Source organism: Octopus bimaculoides, chromosome 2 (genome assembly GCF_001194135.2).
Source record: "Octopus bimaculoides isolate UCB-OBI-ISO-001 chromosome 2, ASM119413v2, whole genome shotgun sequence".
In the NCBI taxonomy this organism is placed as follows: Eukaryota; Metazoa; Mollusca; class Cephalopoda; order Octopoda; family Octopodidae; genus Octopus; species Octopus bimaculoides.
This window is the reverse complement of record NC_068982.1, coordinates 86,472,040-86,481,471: the sequence shown is the minus strand read 5'-3', so window position 1 is coordinate 86,481,471 and position 9,432 is coordinate 86,472,040. Positions and strand designations below refer to the sequence as shown.

General features: G+C 34.6%; 1 long non-coding RNA gene across 1 annotated transcript in view; it reads left to right on the top strand.

The window, feature by feature from the left end:
• Positions 1–886: 886 nt before the first annotated feature.
• The window catches only part of LOC106868010 (uncharacterized), a 23,354-nt gene continuing 14,808 nt past the window's right edge, over positions 887–9,432 (top strand). Inside the window, exon 1 of the long non-coding RNA XR_001409208.2 lies at positions 887–3,752. This is a non-coding gene — a long non-coding RNA (uncharacterized LOC106868010). The remainder of the gene's footprint in view (positions 3,753–9,432) is intronic.

The window sequence follows — 9,432 nt, the reverse complement described above, 5'->3', positions numbered from 1 at the left end:
TTTTTCTGTTCTATAACACAAAATAGATAAGTATACGAAGTTTGAAAGTCTTTCGGTACCAAAAACACTACGTAAAACATTAATGAAAACTGTGGCCCCCGTTTTAAAATAGATCCTTTTTTATGACCGCCCAGCAGTAAGTCTATTGAGCTGAATAGACGTCAGTGATTGGTTGAAATTACAGAAATACGACAACTTTAACATGGAATAACTTGCAAATTCCTTTTTTTTTTTGTTAAGAAGACTAAGAGTAAAAGATGTTTTATATGACACATTCTACCAGTGTCCCAAGTTTCAAAGTGTTTCGTTAAGAAAATACTGGCGCCCCCGTTTTAAAATAGATCCCTAAGACATTTATTTAATTGGTGTTAAGGTTACTTACACAGCTGTGGCTATTTGTGACAAAGTTCAACAATCATTCAGAGAGAGGGAAAGAAAGATTCACAACCACCGAGTATGTAGGTGTCAGCTGCAACGCTACCTGGCGGCGTTTACCAGCAAAGGGACGTAATTCATCTAACCTCATTAGTCTACTACAGAACTTTCAAATCAGCCACTTTGTTACCTGATGTCACTCCCTCCCTCACTTCTGCCTCCTCCAACTATGTCAAATTCAGGCTAAAGTTGGCAGTAAAAAGAGATGGGTTTTACGTCAACAAAGTTACAAAATCTCATTGCAACTAAACGCTGGATTTTCACCATCACCCAAATAATTTTTTTTACCTTTACTAAATAATATAAATTATAGTTATAAACATTTTGACATTTTAGAATACCGTGCTAAAAAAAGTTTCAGTTTGTTAAATCAAAGGTGTTGAAATTTTTTATTTTTTAAGCACATACACGCAAAAAAAAATGTATCGATATTATGAGCGACCAGAACATGTATAGCAAGATGATCACAATATTTCTATATTAAATTTACTGTTTGTTCAAGCATATTTTATTTAAGAAATGACAAAATATGATTGAGCAACACAAAAGAAGCAGCAGCTATATGGCAGCACGTAGAAAGACAATGAACGATACAGAAAGTGAATGTAGTCCGACAAGCACTAACACGACTTCCTCCTGAAAAGTGTGAGCGTACAAGATGTCCATAGACAAGCACGAGAACCATTTTCTCAAGAGCAGCGAGAACACGTTTTTAGAACAAGATGCTGAGCAGTATAGCCAATTCACGATTTTCTCAAGAACAAAGACGGTAACCAATAGCTCAGAGTAGAATTAGTCGCTAAAACAAAAAGGCTGTTGAATGTTGTAAGATAATATGACGGGTTCAGTGTAAACATTAGTTGCCAATGTAAACATTAGTCTAATAGACGCAAGATGCTGTCATTGTAACTCACTAATATTCATAGAAGAGCGCACTGGAGGAACATTGACCTATCCTGATTTAGTGCTTACTGTAAATCTACTTTAATTTGTATTCCAGAAGTACCAGATTTACCTGGCGAACTGCATGAATTGTTCATACTTGGTCCATAAGAAATGAAATATTTTAAAAGAAACATTCGGAGGTTCAGCAGTGCTAAGATCATGTGTAGCATGAATACAAACGATGCTACAACCGCTCAACTTACATAATTAATAGAGTTATTTATATATTTCTTTGAAGTACCAAGAAATGGACGTTGCAGCAAAAATTATCCCGTGATTTCTTTTCAAAAACATTAAGTGATAGTGACTATTATCCACTGTATTGTCAGCAAAGTTCTACTTAATGAGGTTATACTGCTACTGTGCAAGTTGGAAGCAGAAATATCGAGGTGGATAGCCAACATGTAGTTCCCTATAATACTTGATTACTTCAAAAATATGGAACCCATTGAATGGTGCACAACTTGTCAAATATTCATATAAATACTGTTCTACAGTTTCATTGGAAAGAGAAAAAGAATAAGTTTGTCTTGATATCAGTGATGCAAATCAGCGAGATTATTAAGTATAAAAATTGCAGGTGTCGTGAATCATCTAAATACTTTTCGAATTCCTCATTTGGAAAAAGAAAAGAAAAACATCCATAGAATATTTTCAGACTTGCATGCCCAATCAACAACAAATATCTTTTTTATTTTTATCCAAACATAGAAATTGCTCTTCAATAAGCTCGATCAACTAGACTCAGCCTATTTTGATAAAAACGCTGAAAATTCTGTATTGCAACATCCGTGAATATTATACGCGGTAGTAATCGAATAAGACTTGGAGAAGAAAGACAAGACAATAACAATCTTTTTAGAATAGATGAAAATTAATGTAAGATAATTGAAGAGAAATCTAGTGAATCATTAGCGTCTTTCCAGCATCAACGCCGCTAAGTTTGTTGACGATCAGCAAATCATCAGTAGGGTCGAGGATGTATATCGAGTATTATTGCAGTCTAAGTTACGGAAAAGCATTGCTAGAGTACCTGTCTTGTAATTGGTAATATTTATTCCCACTTAAATTTGAATTTTCTGTTAGAACAAACTATACTGCAGTAGATACCATCAGAAATACTCTCGTTAGCTTCTGGTGCAAAATGCACTCTTGTTTATTTAGTAGAAAGTGGGTTATACATCTTTAGATTGTATACCTGACTTCCTACTATAATATTAAAGAAATAGACGGAACGCTGAACTCCAGACTAAACAACTTAAACAACATTTATTTACTTGGTAAAACATACAAATCTTTAGTTATACTTCTTTAGAGGTGAGAATAACGAGCTGTCGAGTATAAGACCGAAAGATGTAGAGACAGCTTTAAACACACGTCCATGCTCAATCGCTGGCCAGCGTGAAAGAGAATGAATTGAGCGGGAAACGCTTGCTTTATTAATTCTACGCATGCGCAGGCGTTACTACATTTATATCACTAGCAGAGAGATACATATCCGCCATCTCCAGTGCCGAGACCACCAGATCATGTGAATACGACCGGTCTTTTCAAATGATAGACGCTAGACAGCAGGGACTCCTCTCCCCGCCAGCTAATTGCGACACCAGCTCCTGTTCTGACACTGTTTTTGTACATAAGTCCTTGAACTGGTTAAGAGCATTCTTGATATGAGAAATAAGGGCAGCGATGGTGACATGAGTTTATTGAAGTAGTTACTGAATGCCAAGCACTTTGTCTAAGCCTTCTTTCTAAAAAACAGAAACACCCCACAAAAATAGAACCCCCCTCCCTCATCGACTGGAGCTGCCGACATTTTTCTAGATATCAACTAGGAAATTTTTTAAGCTGAATATCATTAATGTCAGCCTCACCAATAAGTGGAATCTTTCAGAAACTGGATATTGCTCTATTGAAAATAGTTCTAAATTACACTGTGTTCAATTGCAGCCTCATTGCCAATTTTTTGCATTAAATTGTTTTACAGTAGAAAGCACAGATTTAGTAGATCAAAATCAGTGGAAAATGTTAAAGCTTTCGCAAAATGCAGCCAAAATATGGTTGAGACATAAAGGAACAGAAGTATGAATATATGATTGATGCAAGCAGAATAAATTATAAAGTATCACGTTCGATCGCCAACATTCGAGGACATTGTCACGTGATAAGCAGAGGACGCTGAACATTTGTTTGAGAGAGTTTTTATGTTGATTTCACCAAGAAATGTCTTTTGCTGCTTGATGTTAGTGTCGTTAAGACTCATTGATGGATAGAATTACTTTGATATAATCTCATATATTTATTGCCATACATTTTTATCTAATCATTATCACCTCATTAAAATTTATATCACTTCGACGACGCCATTGGAGGTAAGTCATTTATTTAAAATGAGCTTCTTTACATGAAACACTGTATAGCTTTAAAATTCATGATTTTTAGAAATAAAACTAGATTTTTCGATCAATAGTTTGATCATCAATGTGTTTAACATATATTTTCGTTGTAAATTTGCCTATTGTTTTCAAAACGCGTTGATCCTCCTTTAGATAATCTTAGTCTTACATTTGAATTCGACTAATAAATTATTTAATTTAATCATTTACTAACCAGACTGGTATTTTTAAATATCTTAATTTAAAGTTTGTCAAATTAACTTCTTTTTTTTTTTCAAAAAATTATATTTCAATTGATTTGCAAATACAATATCTTAATTTGTTCAGAAAAGAATTAAGATTGTGTGACATTCCTTCCTTTCTCAGTCGCGATCTTTTTGACAGCCCGCCAATGGTGTGTGTGGGGGTCTTCAGGTGGGCAACTATCAAAACTCAATGTTTGAAAGTGATTTAAAATAAAACATTGCTTCAAAAGTTCATGTTAATTCATGTTCCAGTCACGACATTCTTTGTTATTTTCAAAATTTGTTAAAACAATGACCATTTCAATAAAGGGGATTTGATGTTAAATATTAATCACCACACTTTATGGACAAGAATCTTGCTTTCGGAAATTCTCGAGATAGTTGGTGTTGTTACTTGTAACTCTAAATTTATTAATAGTCTTCACAAAATCCTTGTTTTACTATCACATTTTAACGACAACAAAATTTCAGTGATTTAAGTTTTGCAGTAAAAGCTTTGATAGTACTACAAGTTCTATTTAGAATTATGACGATAACAAAGACAACTCCGAATCAGAAACAAAAAGGCCTTTCAATCATTTTATATTAATATCATTTGTAATTGTTTGTATTTTAATTTTTTCGAAATTTTATCTATGTTGAGATTTAATAAACAATTCAAAGCAGTTGATGTGCAGATTAGCAACAAGACAAGAATCCATGGATTAGGAAAGAAATTCAGTGACCTCGGGACGAGATTGTGTATTCCACTCGGGCTAATTAAATTTCATTTCTATTAACTAAAACAATTCAAAATAGCCTTTAGTTCAATTATTACAAATAAACAATCACTGATATTCATGATGTGCGATTCATTGAGGCAGTTAACAAGTTTTTTTTTTCAGGAAAAATTTCTTGAATTTTATTGCCTTAACAAAATTAAATTAGAAAATTAGACAAAACAGAGAAAAGAAAAAAAAAAGAGAGAAAGAAACCCAAAACAATTCGGTATTATCTGATTCTTTCACCCGCACGATTTTCACTTAGAAAAAAAAACTCAGATTTTTTATGTAGAATCAAGTATCCTGACCTCCAAATACACTGCAAACTCCTTATTTTTGTTCGGAAAAAGTGGGTGGGTGGGTGGAACCTCCACTATATCCCGGAATCATTGGAAATTTTTATTTTTCCGTTCAATGAATTCCGGTGACCTAATATACTACAAAATCTTTTTTTAGTCCAGAAAGAGGTGGAAGCTTCGGAAATTTCACCCCACCACCATCGGTCTTTTCACTAAGAAAAAAACTCGGATTTTTTGCATGGAATCAAATACCCTGACCTCCTAATATGCTGCAAACCCCTGATTTTTGTTTGGAAAAAAAGGGGAGGACCGCCCCCCCCTCCCATATCCCGGAATCATTGGAAATTTTTTTTTGTTGACTGAATTCCGGTGACCTATTATGCTGTGGGGTGGGGGTGGAACCCTCGGAAATTTCACCCCCACCCTCATTTTCAAATGTTTTTTGCTCTTTCTTTCTTTACCTATAACTTTAGATAACATTTTGCAGAAATACGTTTTCGAGAGAGTGTGGATTACATTAGATTGAAAATTCAAAGACGTTTGAAATGAATAAGTGAAAATGCAGAGGTTATAGAAGTTAGTGGTAACGAAGTGTGTGGAGAGATAACAAACGATAATCTAAAAAAAATAATAAAGAAACACGTTAGAGTTTTTGCATGTATGTGTGAAACGAAGTAAAAGTAACAAAATAACTTTTTCCTACATCTTAAAATCACTGGATATAATATATACAATAATCCCGAATAGATTTTCCCTTTGCAATTTTTGGTGCTGAAATGTGTTCATTTTTGTGGGGGGTGAGAAAGAGTGAGTGGGTGACGAAGTTTACCTAAACATTGAATGGGTAACAATCATAATTATATGTATATCATTATCATCGTTTAACGTCTGCTTTCCATGCTGGCATGGGTTGGACGGTTTGACTGAGGACTGGCAAGCCAGGATGTTGCAATGAGACTCCAGTCTGTTCTGGCAAAATTTCTATAGCTGGATGCTGTTCTTCACGCCAACCATTCCGAGAGTGTAGTGGGTGCTTTTCAAGTGTGACTGGCACAGGGGCCAGTCAGATGGCACTGACATTGATCATGTGCTACTGGAATTGGCAGCGCCAGTGCCAGCGGCATGTAAAATGCACATTCCATAGGTGAGGGGCAAACATAGGTGGAATGTGATGCATTCCCAGAGGCATCAGGGCATCAATGGACATGGAAACTGGCTGCTGAGTCAGTCGAAAGGAGCCATTAATATAAGTACAATTGAAGTACATGAGCAACTCCTCGGCTTCAGGTGGATCTTGTGGAATGACAGTTTTGAGGTATCTCATACCTTCGTTAATGTTTTCTATGAGCAAAAAAGCTAGAGCATCAATCATGCCACAAAACGAATGAAACTCAGCATTGGTATTGTACTGTTCCCAAACCCAGTTCCTGGATCTTACACCAAGTGAACTGTGTAAGATGAAAGAAACAACCTTTGTTCTTTACGTCGTAGCCAAACACTGCAAGAACAGCCCTCAGTGCACCATCTTCAAAGTCAGTCACCATGGTTTGCACATTAATAGAATAGCTTAGGTCTGCACACTTATCAACTATAACCTAAAAAGAGTTCTTCAGAGGTGGCACGAGTCTTGTTTGGAAGAGGAGTATACACTGAAGTAACAGCTGTATCACAGAAAGGGACAAGGATGATGTAGATCTGTTTGAAAACATTTAGTGTCGTAGCAAAGTTGCTATCCATATATAGAGTATCAGCACCAGCAAGGAGTCTGAAGCCATCACTGGTACCAAACACTAGAATGCGGTTGTTTGCATTTGGTCCGTTATCATAGAGTAAAAACTCCTCAAGATTAGGGCCAACTGTCATAGTATAGTCAATAGGAAGGTCACCTAGATCTTTTAGCAAACATAGTACTGGAAGAGTAGGCCATTGGTTGCGCAGAGTTCATAAGTTCTGCATATTCCTTTACAGAAACTGATTGACATATTAACCTTAAGTGAGAATTTGACAGTTAACCTTTCTGCTAAAGAAAGACGCAGAAACAGTGCTAACGTCCTTTTTTTTTCTTCCTGTGACTTTTTTACCTGGATTCCATTATCAATATGATGATTACATGCTAATTTTGGACTCTAAAGGCTCTACTTGACTCAATTTTGTGTAAATTCTCATAGAAATATGTTTACTTAGCAATTAATTTGTTCATTTCTTGATCAAATTCTGGATCAAAATTGATATTTAAATCCTTGAATTTGCTGAGTGGGAATCCATCAGTTTGATAACTAGCGTCAGTATGTGTTAATTGTATGCAAAAAGTGCCAGTATACCAATCTCTTTTTTCACTTTGTGCTTTTTCTGCCATATCCATTATTTAGCTAGAAATTTTTTTCTTATGGTATAAAAATCTTGAAGAAATTACATTGTTTTCTAAGTGAAAATTTTATCATAAATTTTCACTTTTATATTTTGTAATGATTATCTAACCTACTCCATCGAGTTTTATATCAAAATAAAGTTAAAACATTCTATATGCGTAGATAATTTTTAACAAAACTTGAGATGTGGCACTCAAGTGCATTGAACTAGAACAAGGGCTACCGTTCAGCAGATGAAAAAAAAAAAGGGACAAACTTTGAAAATGAGTGAAAATACCAGGGTGTTGAGGGATTTATAGGGGAGTAGTGGGGGCAATTGTTCTGGTGTCTAGATATTGGGGGGGGCCTGCTACGAATTGTATGTAGCACTCAATACACCTCCCAGCAATCAGGTATGAAAAGGCTCTTTCAATATATAAAGATATTTTGACTTCTTAAAAAAATGTAATGGATTCACTTTTATGACAAACAACCATAGATTTTGCCACTCTAGAGAATCCAATTAATTCAATTAAAAAACAATTTATGCCCAGTCCCAGAGCAGCTTACAATTCTTAAGGGAATTGTAGCTGTTTTGGGGACAATGACAGACAAAAGGGAAACAACACAACACACCTGAAAATGTATGTATCTGTGAGTATGTTTGTGTAAATATGACTGTATATAAAGATAAAGAGAATCCCCCTTTCAACGCATGACTGAGCTTGACCTTGACTTGACTAATAGTAGTTAAAGGCACACACATACACACATTTCTACTCTTAAACTTATTTCAGTGAGGTTTTGAAAACTGGTCTTATTTTATGAGGTATGTTCCAAATTTTGAATTTAGTTTTAATTATAAAATTACATCTTTCATCAGCTAAAAGTATTTTTCTTTTTGGTTTTAGGATTATTGCATATATATTCAAATGTTTCATTAATTTGAATCTTTTTTCCTATACTTTTCGCCATTCTGTCAAACACTTGGAATTGCTATATGGAAGTGGGACAAAATTGGTAACTGGGTCAAAATGAATAATTTCTGATTTCTTATTATTTTCTCTCATTTTGTACCATTGCATCATCTGCTGGAGTAAAATTTGGTCAGTATAGGTTTCATAGTTTTTCTTGAAGTTGAGAGGTTGAAACATAGGCGACAGGTACTATTTTCAAGAAATTTTCCCTCAAATTTGACCTGATTGTAGCTAATAAAATACCTGGATAATTTTTGGTGAAGAAGCTACAGTGAAGTATTTATGTTGAGTTTTTAGATTTAGATGAGTTTCATTGATTTCATATTATGTGTCATTTTTCCATGATCCTCTTTCATTTGACCAAGATATTTTAAATTTTGTTGCAATTTTGATTTTTCTGATGTCTAAGGATGGACATTTATGTGTATGAGTCTTTTTTTAAATGTAACTCTGGAGAAATGGTGAAGCAAATTTATCTTGTCTGGTCCATTTTGTCCTGCCTAAATAGCTGCTTTGATAAGGGAAATCGGAAAGGTTTGAAATGATTTCATGGGCATTTACTTGTACCAAAGAGCACCCTTTCAATAGACAACACATTGATCTCATAAGTGTTGTGTGGTAGAAATAAATGCAATTACCAAACTTTCAATTCATTATTTCATCCTTTTGCATTTCAATTTATACATCTGTACTCCTGACTGTGTACAAGCACATATGTAAAACGACATCCTTTATTTTTTAATCATTATCTGCTGATATCAAAATAAGTAGTATATTGAAAAATGAAAATATTTCCGGGGGTGAGGGTGGGGTGGGAGGACATTTGTGACTCCAAGGGTCAAAAGGGGACCTTTGACCAAAATGGGTTGAGAACCTTTGCTATAGAGCATACAATGGAGACAAAGACAGTTTGAACATGAAAAAAAAAACATTTTTTTGCTTTATCATTTTCATGTTAAAATTAATTTTTTCCATGGAAAATTATATATCATTGAAAGGATGTGAACTTTCTTCTCATATAGTTTT